The sequence below is a fragment of the Aquila chrysaetos genome, chromosome 1 (genome assembly GCF_900496995.4).
Source record: "Aquila chrysaetos chrysaetos chromosome 1, bAquChr1.4, whole genome shotgun sequence".
Classification (NCBI taxonomy): domain Eukaryota; kingdom Metazoa; phylum Chordata; class Aves; order Accipitriformes; family Accipitridae; genus Aquila; species Aquila chrysaetos.
In genome coordinates this window covers 643,050-663,471 of record NC_044004.1, presented here as the reverse complement: position 1 = coordinate 663,471, position 20,422 = coordinate 643,050, and positions in this window count along the sequence as shown.

The window sequence follows — 20,422 nt, the reverse complement described above, 5'->3', positions numbered from 1 at the left end:
CATCCTCAAACAGGCTTGCAACACATACATTCATGCTATAACTGCATCGTCTTGAGGTATTGCAGCAGAGTTCATATTATTTCAGATGCTTTGAACAGAAAAAAATGCAGAAAATATGAGACTGTGCTGGGGGAACTAAAAGGAGAGTCAGGTCCAGCTGCTACTTGATGTAGATGTGGTCAAGCTTCTTTTAGGGAGGACCAGAACTGAGCAGCATGGATGTCAGCCTGACTTATGCCCCTTGGTCCCTGGTGCTCTCTTATTTTGTTCTGCACTCATACCTTGAATTCCTGCCCAGTTCTGTTTGTGGATATACAATCCATTTGAACTTCTACATCAAAAGATAAATAATTCATTTGGCTAATGGAAGGCAGGGAAGGAAAGTTGTTTCTCCCTTCTTTGTCTATCCCAAGGTCCACTCAGTCATCTTTGGGGCAAGCCAGAGGGAGCCAGCTCTATCATTTTGGCATTTTGGGGCCACACTCAGCAGCAGCTGAATCCAACTCATCACCTTGACCGTCTGCAGCAAAGACAAGCTTTGCAAATTATTGCGTTGATGGTCGCAACAGGCTTTGAGTTTGATGACACGAGGAAGAGGGGTGGGGGCAATTTATAAGGAAATACGGGACAAAGCTGTAAGCTTAGTTGCTCTTCCTTCTGCTGCAGGCTTGAATGGAGGGAAGCCAGGTGTAATTGTGCTGGAGTTCAAGCGAGGTTGGCCCTGGGCTTCAGTCAGCACCTGCTTTTCATGGGAATGACAGCCCCTCTGTTCCCAGCACAGAGGGAGCTCAATGAGAGCCTGTAGAGCCAGGCAGCCTGGCGCAGACCCAGGCTCCCGTGACACGATAAACACTCTCTCTCTCTACTGCTTGACAGACATCCAAAAGAGAGGGAGGGAAAGAGAGATCCAAACAGACTGGGAGTGACATGCCATGTGGAGAGGAAGCTTTTCCCCCAGGGACTGCAAGATTGCTTCTGTGCCAAATGCCTGGCCATCAAAAGCCACCTCGCAGAATGTGTTGGCATTCGCAGTCATCCATGCAAGGAAGAATATGTGGATTTGCTACTGAGATGCATCTTTGAACAAGGAGGTATAAAAAAAAAGCCTGTCATGGCAGTTCTGCATTACACCTGACCCTGGGCAGCTTGCATCCAGGAGCCTGAAGACACCTATGGAGCTGAAAGCAGCGGAACGATGGGCAGAGAAGGAGTATGTGTGTATGCTGTGTTTGGGGGTGGCTACTGATTTACAGGAGGACAGAGGGAGTTAAATAATATGAACTGAATGCACCATGGCACGTGGCTAGCAGACCGAAAAGGTTTTGCAGACCCCAGTCTATGTTTTGAATCATAGAATCATTTAGGTTAGAAAAGACCTTTAAGATCATCAAGTCCAACCGTTAAACTAACACTGCCAAGTCCACCACTAAGCCGTGTCCTGAAGCACCACATCTACACGTCTTTTAAATACCTCCAGGGATTGCGACTCCGCCATTTCCCTGGGCAGCCTGTTCCAGTGCTGGACAACCCTTTCAGTGAAGAAATTTTTCGTAATATCCAATCTAAACCTGCCCTGGTGTCACCTGAGGCCTTTTCCTCTCATCCTATCACCTGTTACTTGGGAAAAGAGACCGACCCCCACCTCGCTACAACCTCCTTTCAGGTAGTTGTAGAGAGCGATAAGGTCTCCCTATAAAACATGCTCTCTTCAGTCAGGGGTTGCACATACCTCTGGGCAAGGGTGGAAAATAGCAATGATGCATAGGTACCCCTTAAATCTGAGAGTCCCTTATAGCTGAGAAAGGTGAAAACAGCTCGGGGACATTCAGGACCAGAGGTGAGCTCTGTCTACAAAGGTCTGATGGGATTGGACTCTTTCCATCCCAACCGCTTGTCAACTCAGAACTGATTATTTGGTTAGACCAAAGCTTTATACAAAGTTCCTGCTTTATTTAGAAAATTGGTATCTCAGTGGAAAAAAAAATATCAGTGTTAAAAGAACATTGTTTTAGCTAAAATGTCTGTAAATCTGAGGAAACCTTGATTTGGAGCAAAAATTTTGATAATTTCTTGAGAGTCTGAAATCATGCACAGATCTTATTTGACCAAAAGAAAAAAAAATCTAAAAAATTTGCATGTTGAAATTGCCCTTCACATATGCTATATTGCTCACTCTAGTGTTCATTCATCAAGTTAAAGAAAAAGCCACATTTAAAAACCTTAGTGCTTAAGACTTCAACATAGTGCTAGGCAAGGTCTTTTCTTCCCATTCTCATTTGTAATGCTGCCTTCAAGGACACCTATAACAGCCCATTACCTTCACGGCCTGAAAATCATTGTTTGAAAATCATGGTCTGCCTAAATCTGAAATTTCAGTTTTCATCTGAGAACTTTTCAACTTTCAGGTCCTGCCTGTTGTTAGATGTACCTAAAGCCTCACTAAGGACCTACAGTTCTGTTGGAGGATATACCCTAAAACACCCGAATCCTTGTAGAGCTCCTAAAAATTCTAACTCCCAAGAAAGCCTTGATGGGATTCCCAGATTAGGGCCTCAGCAGAATTTCTGGTGAGGCTTCAGAGGAAAGGTAAGATGCTCTAACGGTTAAAAAACTGCAGTTCTTCCTGGTGTCATCTGCACTCTTATGGGAGCTCTGATGCTTACTATACTCTTAAAAAACTAGTTACCTTGCTTTCCAGTTTAGTTCTCTGCCAATTAAATGAGCCAAAACAGAGGTTCAAAGAGTGCCAGAGTCAGTGCAAGGGAAGGAGCAGGACCGTGTGGCAAGGAGCCGTTCAGCAGCTGTGAGCTGCTGGATCAGCTCAGCCATCTTATAAAACCTTCCCCCACAACGTGTCCCAGGCACACCTACATGGGCTTTCACACGTGTCCTAACCACAAAAATCCTCCCACTCTCTTTATACCTACAAAGCCTGTCGTTAGAGTACAAATGAATTTGACTCGCCACCACCAGAATAACCCAACCATTGACCTTTAAGATGTCCTGGATTGGACTTTCACTGCAACACCTCCTGTTTAAGCTATTTCACTTTGAATAAAGTATTTCAGTATTCATTGCTGAAAGGATAGGGACGTAGGCATACGAGACTTACGCTGTCACAACAAATAGGAGACCGAGTCCTGAGCTAGGCATCAGGCTCCCTGTGCAGCACGCAGGGAGAGCAGGCATCTGTTCTGCTGCAAATTACGTTAGTCTGCTACTGTGGCATTAAAAAAAGCATCTAGGGGGGATGAGGGAGACGACGTCTGCGAGAGCAGAGCTGGAGGTTATACATGAACTTGGACAGATCCCAAGGAATTTCACCAGCCTATTAAGAAAGCATTTACATCAACCACAAGTTGCTTAATGTTTACTATGTTAAATAATCCAGATTCCATGGAACTCTTTGTTCTTATGCATTTGGGGGAAAAAAGTGATACCCATAAGCAGCGTTCTCCAACCTTTAATAGCTTTGGTCCTGTTTGCTCGCTGTGTTCTGGTGGCTTTTGTGCAGTTGCCCAGCAGAGCATTACTCCTTGCAAAGCACACATTCCCAGGGAGACAGGTCGTGCTTCGGGGCTGCCAGACCACCGTGCCAGGACCCTCATGGACCCGCCGAGGTGAGAGTTAAGCCTCTTTGCCTGAGAAGTGATATTATCAGCTGTTTTCTCAGAGAAACCCCATTATGCCTGAATAGAGCCGGAGCAGGGAGGGATATAAGCAAAGAGACAATAATGATTCCTTTTTAGAAGCAACATAAAAGAAAGCCAGGACTTCAGCAAGAAACCTGAGGAGTTAAGAGGCAGCGCTGAGGTCTCAATGGAGATGGGGTATTCTTCTTCCCCTCACCGGGCCCTGGAGGTATTTTGGAGTGGTCAGAGCCAGAGGGGAGTTAGTAACTGCTCGCCTGATAAGGGAGCATTGACTGTGGAAGGTGAGCATAGGGAGGAGGGTTTTCACATTAGATTTGGGCTAGGGCCAATGGACTTAATCATCTTGGCTCCCAGGCTGGCTCCCGGTAGCTCCACATCCCACCCTTGCTCACTCGGCCGCGTCGGTGTTGGGAAAACATGAGTGAGGTCAGCAGAAACCCTTGTGAATGGAGCATTTTTTCTGCTGCAGGCTGCAAAGAAGAGAGAGGGGGATTCAGACCCACAGGTCTCAGCTGCGGTGGCTGAGTTGGAAGGAAAGCAAGGCTTTTCCTGCTGGCCCAGCAGGATGGGATTCAACCCATGAGGCCCTTCATGCTCTCCTCTACTAGGCAAAATGCCCTCCAATGACCCCCCCATGGGATAAACGAACCAGGGGCTTGGGGACGTGGCAAGATTAGCTGGCTTCAGCATTACCGATGGCCTCTGTCTTCTCCTCCACAGCATTCCACATCCAGTCCCTTGCGTGGTCCCACTGGTCGGAGTTATGCAGTACTCATCGATTTGCCCCAGTGCACCTCCAGCACTTGCACCACCGCATCTGTCGGAGATCTGTTACGGTGCCCAGACATGAGGCTCTGTATGTCTGTGAGGTCTGCAAGCTGTCCAGTATTTCAGGCTGAGGTCTCAGCGTTGCAGAGCCATGCCATGGCTGCGGCAAGACCTTGCATGTTTGCAAAGCGATGGCAAACAAGGCTCTTCGGGCCCTTGGGCTCTTGGGTCTGACAAGGTTTTTCCTCTGTTTTTGTGGCAGAGCACATGACAGCCTTTGTGTTGTGGGATCCAAGATAAAATTTACAGCCATGGTATAACTGGTTTCAGATTAGTACCCGATGACTCCACCAAGAAATCTTCAGAAGGCAAACAGCTGCTGGAGAATCAGCTGCTGAACATGGTGGAGGAGGTGGAGGGTGAGTTCCCAAAAGAAGTTAAGAAAGTCCTGCATGAAGAGAGGAAAGAAAAGAAAAGCTCAGGGAGAAGGCAGGTGGCTAAGGAAGGGACAGCAATCCCGGCTTTTTTATGATTTTCACAACTGGATACCACCTCACAAGCTCCTTCTGCATTCTCAGTTGTGGGTTTGCAATGAGTGGGGAGCTGGAATTGCAGGAGCTGAGGGCAGAAGCAAAGATGGTTCTTCTCATGTACCACAATCCCAGAGAAGATTTTTATTGATGCCTAAAAACCAGCACACAGTAAGAACAGGAGTAAATAAACTGCTATGCAGAATCTGCCCCATGCTTAACCTGTGGATTTAGAACAGGTTGCCTGCTTCTGTCATGGAAGAGGGAAACTGAAATCAAGCCTACGTATGCTTACGTCCGCTCCAGCACTTTATTTCTGGACATCCTCAAATATAGACAAGCATCATCATTTGAATTTCTTGGTGGGGGAAATGAGCCACAGGAAAGGAAATCATCAGACCATACATGAAGCCAGGAACAGAATGCAGATTCCATAGCTTTCCCTCCTTGAGAAGCTATGGATGAGTTTCTCCACTTCCTAATTAAGGTTTTCAAGGGTTGCTGAGCACAGCCCAAAGACGTCATCCACTAATACCTGCTTCCAGCCCACAGCTTCTGTTCAGCAGCATTCAAAGTCTGTAAAAGAAATAACCTTTCACCTGGTACTCTTGCAGCACGAGGCCACCAAGAGCACTTAGGAATAACTGCATTTCTAGATAGTTATCTGTTCTGTTTTGTTCAGGGTTAAATCCTAATAAAACGTCAATGGCACTTAAAAAGAGTTTTCTGTGCAAGGGTATACCCATGAATGGACACCTGCATCATGACAGCAGCAAACCTGGGCTACCCAGCGTTCTGGGGAGCAGTCCTCAGCCAGCCTTTCAAGCAGCTCAATGAGCGAGGAGTTGTCCACCCACCCAAAGCTGCACCAGAAGGAAAATTCTCAGCCCTTCCCAAGCAGCTGGAAGGATGCACCAGGAAGAGGGCTGCCTGACGCAGACGGGAAGGGAACCAGAGCGTCAGCCTTGCAGCAGGACTGCCTTGGCCAGGGATCCAGCCCACTGCAGAACCGACCTCCCAGTGCCGCACATCTGCCAGATCATGCCCCTTCTCTTCCCTTCCTTGGTGGTCACTTTGAGTGCCAGAGGGAACTATTCCAGCCAGGGAAGCAAGAAACAGGCTTGCTTCAAACCTAACATGTGCTGTGTGGGTGGTGAAAGCTGCCTTGTGATATTGAGGTCAGAGAAGGTACCAGGACCTGATGCAGGGTCCAAATCAGTCCAATCTACCCTGCACTTTAACAAGTTGCCTCTAAGCTGGTTTCAAGGCCACATCCACTAATCATTAATACTTTTCTATCTGATGGAGGACTTAAAGTCGGCTTTGAGGTGAGGCCCCAGGTGGACCTCCTATACACCTCCTTCCTCAGTGTGCTCTTCCCTGGAATGTCCCGATTTGTGGCAAGGCTGCCTGTGTGATACAGGACAGAGATGATGACTCCAGGCCCTTGCCAGAGAGACACCCCATGTGACAAAACTCTGCTGTCATCTAAAGTATGTATAAGGGTGACCTGATAAAATAGATCCTGGGAGTACTCAGTTATGTGTGTGGGACAAGTCTACTGGGTGCACCAGGACATTGCTGAGAGAGGGACTGAGGTATATATGTCTGGAAATCCAGAAAAAGAGCAAAAGGCAGACTTGTTAGAGTGCGTACTAACAGACACATGTCCTTGGTCAAAAATAAATCACAGTCAAGAAGAGCAATGCAGGAAACATATGATGAAGCATCAGAAAGACAGAACAATGATCTGAGTCAAGAGCTTCCAGGAGATGTCGGCACTTCTTCTGAAACTGTGGGCAGAGCACGCAAGGCCTGCCTGAGTTTCTCTTCCAGCCCATTTGGAGCAGCTTCTCTTGGGCTGGATGTTTCCCAGGCTCCCATGACAAGATCATACACCATGCTTCACTCCCATCTCATGCCATTGGAATGAAAGGATGAAGCAATGGGCATGTGCTTTGTCACCGAGGTTCGTTAGCGCTGGCCCTCCAGAATGAATTTTGTACATGTGGCAAGGAAAATCTGCACTGATTTCTTTCTTCTTCTTTTTTTTTTTAACAACAGCAACAACAAAGGGTCTGTTTATCATTAATTAAACAGCTATGAGAACTATTTCCTTAGGACAGATTATGGTCTTTCAGTCAGCCATCAGGTTACAATTGTCAGCTGAAATTAACATTAATTGCCTACATGTTCTTGTCTAATGAGCTATCGGCTTCATTCTGTGCCGTGGTCATCATGGAACGATTATTGTGAGCCCTGAGTTCACATTATGTTTGAGATAGCCACTTCTGCTCTCTTTCTGACAAACTGACAAGTACAGAGACACCAACTCAAATTTGGTTGGGCATAAATCAGGGTAAGTTCTTCTGTTCACAAGAACAACTTTCTGGTTGAGATTTTCTAAAATTTCTACCCTTTTCTTCTTCCCCAATCACCCAAAGGCACCAATGCCTCCTTTGCAAAATAAGTAGCAGGATTTTGCCATTTCTGGCAAAAGTATGACCAAGGCAGGGAGGTAACATGATCAACTGCTCTCTGTGAGCATACCTCCTTCAGCGCTGCCTAGGATCCTGCACTAAAATGGGTGCAAGGGCAAGGCCATCAACCTTACAAGGATCATCAGACCAGCACCAGTTGGCCCACATCTCCTCTGAGACAAGGTGAAAGGATAACAGAGATCTCTAGTGTTTGGTGATGCCTGAATCTCAGCCCTTTGCTGTCATCTCAGTCCTGCAGCTCAGAAATAAGACTAGCTTGCTTTCCTAAGTGGGATTAAGCCTTCACTTTCCTCTTTTTGAGGCAGAACCATGAAATGGAGAGGCGCAAACCATGGCTGCATCTATTCTGCCTTTGCTAGATCTGTATTACTAAATAAAATAAGCAAAGGCTCATTCCCTGGCCTCAAAGGCAAAGGCAGAGCACAGATCCTGTACTCGCTTCCAGAGACTCACTGCCCCTCATCCTTCCTTCAGAGAGTTACAGAAAGGCACTTTGAGCTGAAACTGTCCTAGGATTAAAAAGAAAGGAAGCTCAACTCACCAGAGTTTGCTTTTTGGTTCTGTCTGACAAGCAGCGTGACAGAAATACGATGCAGTCTCTCCTTTTTCATATCATGTTCAGCTTAGATTGCTTCAAGGAGAGTGCACAAGCAGTCCACGGCGTGGAAAGGAGACATAAATCATGTCCATAAATCAGGAGCCCAGGCTGCCCGTACTGGCAGAGAGAGGGGAGATTGCAGCAGGTGCATAGATTAGATCCCATATTTTACTGCTCGCATCACCACACCCTCTTCTGACTTAGCAAACAGTTTGTGGAGGGAAGAGCAATTTTCTCCATTGCCCGCAACATGCAGTGGAGTTTTCTGCAGAAGCACAGGTTCACCCAACAGACCTTCGGGTCTGGGGACCAGGTTTTAAATGAAGGGAAATTGCTGATTCTTCTAACAAGTAAAGAGCTGCAGGCTGAGGGGAAGGTCAACGGGGATCATGGGATCACCTAGTTTGAACGCCTGCCTAAGAGCATGTGAAGTCACCCCATTTCTCATGACTTCAGGCCCACTAAGTATGCTGCTGATCAAAGTGGGACATCCATTCAAGCTTGCTTTTCTCTGGAATGGGGGAATTCAGCACTGGCCTTTGGAGTTTAGTCCAAAAATCTTTACTCCCTCTGAGAAAAGAATTGTCTTGAATTTCTCTTCTGCATTTTTTTTTTTGGCTTCTGCAGTTCCTTGACATGCTCATCTCTGCTGGTCAGGATGGTCTGTCATCACCCAAACTCTGTAGAAACATCTTACCTATGCCAAAATGCCATCTAAACACCTTCCTTCTGAGCTTACAGTCTTTAACCCACCTCAGACAGGATTCATCTCACATTAGCTTTAGGCATCAGGAGTTAGAAGAGGTAAATCCCAACTTCAGTAAAAGACATTTTCTCCAGTTTTCCAAACAATACTCTGTTTCTGGCACAGCATCTGAAGGTTTTTGGTCCTTTAAGTGCACCATATCCCTGTGTCTGTCTCCCCAGCACTGTGCTCTCTGCTCTGAGCCATTGCTTCGTGGCTGGTGCTTTTAAGGATCCCATTAATATTTGCTGTGATTCGGTTGCAAGAGGAGCTCATGTTGAGCTGTCAGTCCTCTCTGACCCTTAAATCCTTTAGAGTTGCTGTTTTCTTGGTCCATCATTCTCTGGTTGTGGCCTCCCTGCCTGTCTTATGCTTATAGATGTGTGACTTTGCATTAGCATAGCAAGAAAACACATTTTATTAACTCAGGCTCTGTATGATTGCCCAGTCCTCATCATTACTTGATTTTATCTGTTTATTGAAACTTTATCTGTAACTTTTTCAGGGTTACATTTGTATTTGTAGATCAACATTAAAAATGTTGCACATCATCAGGACTATATCTCTGCAAACTTTCTTTCAAAACTCCTTCAGCTCACAATGATTTTCCAGTGACACGCATGCCCTGAGACCTGTCAGTCATTCTGTCCTTGATACCATAAGTACGGCATTATTGATCTCATTAGCCATCAAAGAACATGATGTTTGTAAAGGTACCGCTATCAGCCCAACTTATTTATTCATCAAAGAGCAAAACAGGGGTTGTTTGCTGAAGAAGTGTCTCAGAAAAAACCACCCCCAAAAAAACCCCAAAAACATCTAATGACGGGCAGCTTTTACTTCTACGATGACTGAATCACATATCTGCTTTTCTGTTATTTTCTGTATGAGCTGTATTGGCTTAATGACATCACATGTACCTGGCTTATTCCAAGTTCTGGCTTCAATGGCCCAGAAGTCACATCCACACTGTTGAGACCGCTCGGTTCTGTGACAGCATCACACACGTCCTGCATTTTGATATGAACTATGTGCTTTGTCCCCTCTCCTCACCCCCAAGTCTCCTCCCTGACCAAGCCTGGAGACAGATCAATGCAGACAAGCGTTAGACTTTGCCTTGGGTTGAACTCCGGAGTGCGGCTGTCTGAGAGCACAGCTGCATCCTAATTTCCTCCATTCAGGGATATGGCCAAATCCTGTCTGTAGCACTTTCAGCTCCAGGTAGGAAGTGAACCATTGGTGGTACAGCTTGGTCAAGACACAGAAAGAGTCTCAGTGGATCCTTAAGGATCTTTTTCCTTCATTAGAATCTGAGCTGCTTTATTTTGTTATGGGATTCAATCATTTTTTTTTTTCCTATTCCTTCTTTTGTACACAGTTCTGATATGCAAGCAGGTCACAGTGCAGTAAAGGGAAATGAACAAAAATTTATAAATTGATAGTTGAAGGATAAAGCAAATTTTGAATGCTGAAGTACTAGGGCCATTTCATATGCCCATTGCTATTGACTGCATTAAAGGGAAGGCAGCTTTCATTCATTCCTGCAGCTGTCAAAAAACCTTTGAATGTGTTTCCCCATCCCAGCATTCATAGACTTCTATGAGACATGGCCCTCTTGAAAAGGTTTGGGGTACAAGCCAGTTGGAAATAGCTAAGCGGAGAGCTCTGAGCCTTACACTGCAGTTCCCCAGAGGGTCAGCAAAATTTATCTCGTGTAGATGGAGAAATTTCAGTGTTAGCCGTAAAGGCTAAACTAAAGCCAGGATACTGTAAAGGAGAATATTGTCATGACCTGGATTAAAAATCTGAGAGAGATATCCTGAAAAATACCTTTGTTATATGTTACACAAGTGCATTTCTAAAAGGCTATTTAAAAAAAAAAGTTGTCTAAACTGACTTTTTCGAAGAAGTTGTATTTTCTCAGGATCAGGCTCTGATATAAGTCTTAGAGATCAGGATCAAGAATTATACAGCAGGGAAAGAAATATTCTGGCTCAAATATGCGTTTCATGTTATAGTGCAGGGCTATGAGGGGAGAGGACTCCAAGAGGACTCTGGCTTGTTGTAGGTGATGCAAAAGGATGCTGTGCTGTACAGCAAGAGTCCCCTGCCCCACCAGAACCTGTGATGGAAAAGCTCCTCTCTGTGGGGTTGCAGCCTGGAAATTTTCCAGGTATTCACATACCACTCAAGGTGAGAATCCTGCTAATGGATTGAGTTACCCCTCTGGCTCTGTGGGTAGTATTTATATTTCATGGAAACATGGGAGCAGATTGTCAGATTTAGTTTTCCTGGGTTTGTTTCAAGTAGAAGGATAATTTTCTGGATAACAGCACATTTCAGAAGGTCCCGACTCCTCAATTCTGGCTGGTATTGTGGATTGCCTACATGGTCTTTGCCAAGCAATGTAGACCTGATTACTCAAAAATATCTGGAATCTGAAACTAGAGGCTTTCTGTCTTTGAAGATGTGGATCACAGTGTCTCAGTTTCCTCTCAACTGGTCGTGAAGAGCCTTATCCAATAATTTTTAAAACTGAACACTTCAAAACTCAACAAGGACTGCTTGGATCATGAAGTCCAGTCACTGCCTACTTCACAAAGCCAAACACATGCAACCCTTCGTAAACAGACCTGTGTCCTTCTGTTGTCCCTGCACTTCCCAGTGAGAGGCTATTCCAGAGTTTCACTGCTGTGGTGATTTGTTCATGGCCGGTCTACCCCAAGTGTCCTTTTGTCTTTTAACATAATAGCTGTTCTCTCCCTGAGATGACTTTCAGCAAGCATGCATAGATTACCTTTCTTCTTAGGCCCTGATTGAAAATTCAAACAAAGCTACTTTCTTTTCTTCTGTGGCCAGATCTCCACTTCCCAGCCTTCCTCCTTACCTGCTCAGAGTTGGTTTTGAACACTGGTCATGAAGACTTTACACATTTTCTAGAGATGCCACCAGTGCTTTTTTTCAATGGCACTAAATCCCTCTTTCTAGCAGAAACACTTCTTCTGATACAAAATTTTCCTCTTGTATCTCGGGTGTTTTGAAATCTTCCCAATGAAGAAGCAGTTCAGTACAGCAAAAGACACACAAACTAGATAAGCCATTTTCCCATTGAAGCAAGTCATAAAACACCTTTTGCCATTCACTGAGTTAGAGTAAAGTAAAGCTAAGTAAATCTGTAAACTTCTTCCTGCATGTGTTTGAGAACTTGGAGTTGGAGGCCTGACCCATCATTGTATTGATTAGGATGAGCCAAAGCTAATGTCTGTTTGTTTTGCGGATCCCCAAACTCCTGCCTTTTCTAAGAAAGTGTGGGAAGGCAAAAAGAAGAATGTCTTTAAAGTTAGCATGGTAGGAGCTGCTGTAAGGTTGGTTTTTTTTTTGCAGGTTTTTTTTTCTCCTTAGGTGAATTTCAATAAGGTGACCGCCAGTCCTGCACAAGCTGCAGCTGCTGTAAATCCAAGCTCAAAATGTCAGAGTCATAAACTATTTTGATGAAATGCCATCAAAGAAATCATATTTATCGGGATGATTTGTTGATACTGAATATCCAAACAGTTTGGAGTGCAGTAAAGTTCAGGGGGATGCAGGGATTTATGGCTCTCTGTTGCTGGGGTTGTTAATAACATTTCAGGAGACTAAACAAGAATGTTCCAGGGACGCGGATGGCTCAGGCAGGGGAGGGATGAACTGTTTCTTAGTTCTGAAAAGAGCAAAGAGGTCATTGGTGTGTTTACAGAAACAGATTATAGTTCCATTACATTAGGAAGCTCCCTAGATCTGAGGAGAGGAGTCACTCATCATGGCCTTCATTTTTGGGTTTTTTCAGTTCTTTTAGAAAACTGGTGCCTTGACGTGGGCCACAATGTTGGGAAATGCAATCCAGAGTTCTCATATTCCCTGAGCAGACGGACAGCAGGGACTTGTTACCTGTCCTCCATTGTACTGAGTACCATTTGACTTCATTTCGAAAGGAGCCTGGTCCTTCCAGAGCGCTGGATTTCTTGTTGCTCATGTGAACACCCTCCCCATCTTGTTCTCAGCCTCTGTACCGCTCTCAGTCCCAGGGACAAACATTCACTCTGAGTTGCACAGAGCAATTATATTATATTGAATGCAAGTCATTTTCTTCCCTTAGTCCCTTTTATTGACTGACCTTTTGCTCCCTTGCTACAAGGGAATAGTTTCTAGATGCCTTCCTCCACATCACTCGTTATTTTGTATTCTGCATCCTATTCTTTATCCGCTCCAATCGGTGATGTCATTCTGCAGTATTGGCTGCACGTCCATCACAAAAGCCCACTACGGTCTTGGACAGACGATGCGTCATGTCTCAGCAGGAACTGACGTGACCTGGAGCATGGAGAAAGGAAGCAGGTTTGTCCCAAGGAAGGTTTTCAAGGATGCTCTCTGGAATAAATGCAATTTACTGCCCAACTACTTGAGCCCTTAGTCACAAATTGGCAACACTGGGGCATGAAGGTGATGGGAAACCTGAGTCTTACCCCAGTACAAATGCTGTGCACTTCCAAATCTTGGTTTTGTCCCAGTGAGGGAAGTCTTGAAAGCTTTTGTAGGAAGGGAAGGCATTTTCCACTCCGCTTGAGTATAATCAAAAAGCACCAGCTGCCCTTTTTATTCCTGCCTCCAAGGGGTGGTCACCGACAAACGATAGTTTGGGGAGTAGCTGTTTCCACAGCGGGATCCTAGATTATATTTGATCGCAGGTTCTCAGCAAGGGGTGAATGGCCCCATTAAACATAATAAATATGTTTTGGGAGGAATGTTAAGTTGGTCAAATTTCCCATTAGATATGTTAATCAGTTAAAAAAAAATGGGTTGTCTAATTAAATCAGGCAGTTTGTGGGCTGTGTTGTCTCTCTTGGTGGGAAAAACAGAATAATTGCTGTCAGAAAAACAAAAGCTTTCCTCTCAATTTTTGACAGGTTTTTAACAACAAAAAGCTGAGATTGTACAAGGGCAAAGAAAAGACCAAAACATATTCCAGCCAGCTGTATTCTTCTCTAGTGGTAGATGAGAACAGGATTTCATAATGCTGATGGGAAAAGATTCACAAAAGTTTTAACTTTGTTTCTTTCCTTCTTTTTTTCTTTATTTCTTTTATTATTTCTTTTTTTTATTTTACAGCATGACTTTCCGGGGTGGAAACAGTTGAAAGTCACTTGGTTAGATCAATTCTGAGAAACATCTGCCTTGGAATACTGGCTGCTCTTGTAAAAGGAAAATATTGAACATGGTTTTGGGTTGTGTTTTGTTTTTTTTTTTAATTTTATTTTTGTTTTTTAATAAATCGAAATAACTGGCTATTAACAGGATACTGTAATTATGCAAGACCAGGCAACTGAACAGATTTTTATTCCAAGAATTTCTAAGCAATGCTGCAACCCAAAATCTTATAATTAAAGGAACATAGCATAGCTACTGTAAAACCTGAGGGTACTTATGTGAGTAGGCTTAGTATATTTAAAGTAGGACTCATATACATCAGTCACAGTCTGGGAGCAGGAGCCTGAAATTCTGCAGAGTTCAAGAATCATCTTTGCTCACAACTGCAATGATAGGAGCAAAAGCTGGAGAGGCATATAGAGTAGAAATGACAAGCCCAAGGTGGCACAGTAGCCTGGAAGAAAATGGAACAAGCCACAGCTCTGGAGTTTGGATCCAGTCTATACCATCCCCATTTGGGCTGGATATATCGCCTTGCAGCCTGTACAGATTGCCTTTGCCACAAAAAAAACCCAGATCCTGCTGAATCGGTCTGGGCCACGGTGTCTAGATGGTGGGGCTGGTGCTTCTGTCTTTCCTCTGGCTTTCGTGGTGGGGTGGCCAGAGCAGACCTGTGCTGACACAGGAGTTACCTTCATTCTTCACTGGAGGAAACAGCAAGTCCTGGGACCACTAAGGCCAGCCCCATGGGGCTAACCTGGACCCATTGGTGTCCCAGTACCATGCTGGGACCACCAGGATCTGTCACCTTCATCTGCCCATGAGCCACCCCAGGACCCTGCTGCCATCAACCCACCAGGGTCCCTGTGTGTCCTAGCACCATCTGAGGGTGTTGGTCTCTGGTGCATAATAAGATCAGGACTTTTCATCAAGGATTTCAGGGAAAAGCCACAAAAAACAGTTAAAGATGGGTTAGCTTACATGCAGTTTGCATGGCCAGATAATGGAAATGGTACACTTGTATGTAGTAAGGGAGAAGGCAAAAGTGAAGTATGTAGGAGGATGTTGGTTTCTTCATATTGATGCAAAGACATCGGCCCAGGAGGAACACTAAAAAAAGCTAAACACAGGAGGAACGTCAGGATGGAAATATTGTGTAAAACAGAGGGAAAAAAAGTTTGCATCTATTAGAACGAGGTGAACATGGTTTAGGATGGCAGATCTCGGCTGAAATGTTTATAACAGGATTTAATGGGCTCAAATGTCTTTAGCTCAGTCTTGCAGGGATGCAGAGCTTATGTGAACATACTGTCGTGTGTATCTCTATGTCTCTGTCCCTGTAAATGATTTCTAATATATTTCTTGTACAGTCTCATCCAGTTTTTCAGAGTTTCTCCAGAGCATGCTGTTCGTGTAAGAAAGAGTCATGAAAATTAGCAGTGGGGGAGTGCAAAGATAACTTACTCCATCAGCTAATGGAAAAGATTAAAACATACCCTTCATGAAGCCTCAGAGAATCTAGAAAAAAGAATTTCTATTTTAAATAGAAACACAACTAGGGCACACAACTAGTTGTTTAACAGACTCTCAGGACCTGCCCAGATCTTATCGAGGGACCTGGACTCACAAAGCCCAGCTCTGGGCAAACAAACTGTCTTCTGCTCCAGCTCATGTGTTACTCACAAGCCTCCTTCAACCTGGATGCACAAAGCTGTATTAGTGGCAATGATGATGGGACCTGGCTGATCGCCAACTACAGAGAAACTCCCTCCCCACCCAAAAGTGACCCGGGGAGGACGGCTATGGATAGCCACAATGCTGTTTTTACAGGTCCCCTATTCAGGACCTAACAGCACTTTAATGGAAAACGTCCCTTGGTGACCTATAAATCACTGTTTATCACTCCAGAGGCCCCCACAGTCACTGAGATAATGCACCAATGTTATAATATTGATCGATGGATATTTCCTCCCCGCCCTCAGCTCTATCAAACAGGCTGCTCTCTCGCGTGTCAGGAATGAAATACTTTGGCGCGGAAGATGGAATTTGGAAACTGTCCATTCACAAGCTCTCAGCAAGTTGTCCGGTTTTAACCTGATTTTCAGAAGGTAATTTCCTGAGGAATAATGCTTTTTTCACTGCCAGGGTCCTAATTGCACACAAACAATAAATAAAGGGCTTTGTTTGGGGCTTGTAACATTTTTATTTTATGAGGTTTTATATGACTTCAGGGCTGCTTCAGATGAGGCTGTAATCCTTGCTAACAGAGCCAGGAGTGGAATAGCTATCTTCTGTGAGCACAGACGTGGTCCTCAGCTCCAGAATATCAAAATCTTTCACATATTTATTCTGTGAGGTAGAGAAATACCCACTTTCAAAAGGAAACAGTAGCAAAAGAGGATAAGGAACTTCACTATTTTCCCAGAGAACACTTGTGAAGAAAATCCTCTCTCGTCTAACACTGCGTCTTCAAACACCCACTCCCAAGGATTTGAAAGTTCTTTGCAAACTGGGATGAATTCATCAGACCCCTGGAAGTGGTTTGTTATTCCTGCCCTATTTTCCCAGATGGTGGGTGAGCTGAAACGTGGGAAAATGAACCGGCATGGTCAACAGCACTACAGCAAAGGAGCTGCTGTGTTGCAGGGACCAGGACTATCCAAAACCCAAGTAAACTGTGAGCTCTCCAACCCTCCCACGTGGGCATAAACAGCAAAACCAATTTCCTTGGCCTTCCACAGTATCTCCCAACCAAGACCTTGCCCAAGACTCCACATCGTCTGGTGGCCAATGCCTCTAGTATTATGTCATTTTACTACGGGTGGCAAATGAGTCTATCAGTGGTTATATTGTCCCACGATCCGTACTATAGCTTGGAAAGGGACTAGTTTCCTCTGAGTGTAAACCCTGGTGTGTACCTGCCTCTCTGCATTAAAACCTGACCTCCACCTTGGTGGAGAGGCTTCCAGGCTTTCTTGTCCAAGCTCACTAATATTTGCTTTATTGACTGTTTCGTATCGAGGCCTCCACCAGATGAAAACAAGGAGAAACAAGGATAGAAGAGGGATGGGTTGGAGCAGGGAAAATGCAGATTGTCTCTCAGGCAAATTTCAACCCTCTTAGGCTGTGCTAATGTCTCCTGAGATATGTGGGTGAACATGGCACTGTATCAAACTGGAGGACACAAAGCTCTCCAAAACGTGTCATTGCAGAGTCATGAGTTAGTCAAAGTGGTAGGACAGAGTAGCGTTCCTGATACTGCAAATGTCTACTGTTTGACTGAGGAGTTGCCTAAAAAAAGAGATGATGTTAGGGCCTCAGATTTATGAAGATATTGTGGTGGCCTGAAGAGCAAAAAGGTATTACAGGGTTTTACAAACGTGCCAGGCAGGAGCTTAGCAAGCACTGAGTTCAATAGGGAGAAAAGTCTCTTCTGGGTCTTTCTAATTCTCCTGGGAAAGCCTGCTGTTGATTTTCCCTGCAGAGCTTTTAGTTTCTGCATATGCTCTATGGAGTCTCATTGTGGACTTTAACATGGCCCTGCTGGAGACAACTTTTCCCTGATGGAGACAACTTTTCCCTGATGGAGAATCTAATCCCCACAACTGCTCCACCTCAACAGCCTCCTAGAGTCCATGATACCCTGAAGAAACCTCAAATACTGCTCCCCTCTATCCATCATCACCCTAGCCTGCATCCAGCAGTAGAGATGACTGGAAGAGGAGTGACTCTGGTCTCTTGAAGAGAGTTTTGTCTGGGAACTCTTCTCTGACATGGGAAAGTGAACCATGCAGGATGATTGATCTGAGATGCTGCCAGCTGTCTTCTAGCCAAAGGTATGTGACTCTTGATGGATTTGACCTATACCCTTCTCTTCTGATGCAGTTTTTAAGTCCTTGCTAGTTCCTGACTTGTAAGTCTCCTTCAAAGGATCCAGCCTAGACAACTTGAGTATCTGGATACTTTAATTCTTGGTGATGAGGGCCCACTTCACATTGGTCTAGTAGGTGCTTCACTCACTGGCACATGGTATTTGAGTTCCTAATCTGCTGTGTGGTTTCTCTCAGCAGAAAAATCATCAAGGCTGGTAGGCACTATTTGGGGAGAGCCAGACAGAACCATTCAGGAATAACGGCAACAAAACTCCCTCCTTGGGAGTGATCTGGCCGTACTACTGTTGGGCAAGTGTGTTTTTCAGGATACGGACCTTGCAGGGATGTCAGTCAGCTCCATTTTTAAAGTACTAAATTCACACATAAAATGCTTGGCGTGTTTTGAAGAGAACCGTAATCTGCGCAATTTCTTTGAAAAATTATGGACGCTGACACTTTACACCTGTAATTATGATAAAAGCTCTCAGCGCAAGCCTGCAACTGTTTCCAGCAAATAAATCATCTTAACCCCTCGCTTTTAGGAATTTAGGGATCAGCCCTCAGCTATAAATTAGTAGCAAGTGATAATAGCTCTGCTCACAGCTGCCGTCTCATGCTTTGGAGATGAAACACCCCACAGAGGAAGTCAGAGTGGTCGCAGAGCCTCCTCCCCTTACTCCTGCCATACAGTTCACCAACATAAACGTAGTTACTTATAAACTATGTCCATGTCTGCAGGCAGTGGGTATCCCCACTTACATCTTCGGAGGATTTGATTCGCAGAGGCATTGTGTGTATTTGCAGACCAGTAAAACACTAATGCCTGGGTCATATTCAGCAGATTCCCTTTGTAGCTGGGATGGAAAAAACACCTCCATCCCTTTTTTCTCTCAGGAAACTTGATGAGGGTACTTGAAGTAAATGATAGTATGTGCTTTGAATGCAGATGGATCCCATGTTCAGAGCTTCCCAGCATTACTTATTTTTATTATTATTTGTTTTATTTATTTATGTATTTATTCAATATTAGTATTCATTTTATTGTATGATGTTGTTGTTGTTATTACCAACCACAAGAACAGACATTTTTCAAGAACTCTGTGTACCCTTGAACCATTTGAGGTGACATATATGGGGCCATCTGGTGAGCCCCACTATTGCAATGTATCAGTGGGCTCGTGTCTCGTTGGCTCTGCAAAGGGAAGGTTTGAATCAGAGGAGCAGGACAAATAAAGTGAAACGAAGGTGCATTTTACATCAGCAGGATTGTGTGGAAACAGGGTGACCAACAAGCAAGGAGTCCTGGACTCCCTGGTGAGATGTGAGCAGGAGCGTGAGAGGGAGAAGTGGTCATTGCAGGAAGATGGGATTTTAGTGTTGGGAACTGAGAAGCTTTTCACTAATTCCTGCTGAGCCATTGCCTTGAAGCTGAGCAGGAGCAGGATGCAACCTCCCTGACGTCACTTGTCCAAAGCACAGACACCTCCAGGAGATCTCTTTCTTCTCGGTGAAGGAGCAGGCAATGGTTGTGAGAGACTGAAAGAGTTAAGGTCTCAAACATTGTGGTGGGGCAAGTTCTGCTTAACCACAAACTCTGCATAACAACAAACCCTGCACAGCAAGGAACCCCAGGTGAAAAGCAGCCGATCAGCCCAGGACATCAGTGACAGGACAGGGAGGCTGGGCAGGACGATGCACAGCTCCGTGTTGGGATGGCAGCTCACCGTGCATGGCCACAGATCAAACAATGGTCATGTCTGCAGGGAAGGGGAAGTTCCTCCCCAAACGAACCCCAAGCCCACCCACCCATTTCACGAAGGTTCTGAAAGCACAAACTGCTCATGACACCTAATTAGCCTAATGAGTTCAAGTGCCCACCTGAAGGAGGGGCAAGGAGATGATAAAAGGACACAAACTGAAGCCCCACGGGTGCGCGCCCACCAGAATTGGACCCCTCGGCTGGCTGGAGCAATGCTGGACCCAGGACCAGTGAAATCTTTCTCTTTTCCTCTTTCTCTCTCTCTGTCTTGCTCTCTCTTTCTCTCTCCTTTTTCACAACCTTACACCTCATCCCTTTAAGACATAAAACCGTTGACCAAGTCTGGGACTGAGTGGATCCAGCCGCCCCCAGGCTCCTCTCTAAGGAGGGGTCTAGAAAGCAAGGGGGTCCGCTGTGAACCTCCTGACCCTACAGGAGGGATCTCCTTATTCCCTGAATTGATGTATATGGTTACCCTGAGTTACACGGTTCACTGAGGTAGTTCCATGCCTATTCCCGTTGTGAGAAACCCTGCCACCTACTGTTATGCCTCCCAAATTCAGTTTGCTCCTGTCATGAATAAAACGTTTAACTGATCATTTGGTGTCATTTCACCTTAATGTAGCCTGAGGGAATTTGAACTCAACACAACTCCCTGGTCTGTCCAGCCCGGGTCGTGACAATGGTCTATCCCTTGGATAACATGGAAAACAAATTCTGTGTGTTGCTTACCTCTGAGAGAGAGGTCTGTGCTGTAGGTGTCCACACGTAGTCAGACAAACTCCACCGATTAGGCTTCAAGTCCAAGCTGG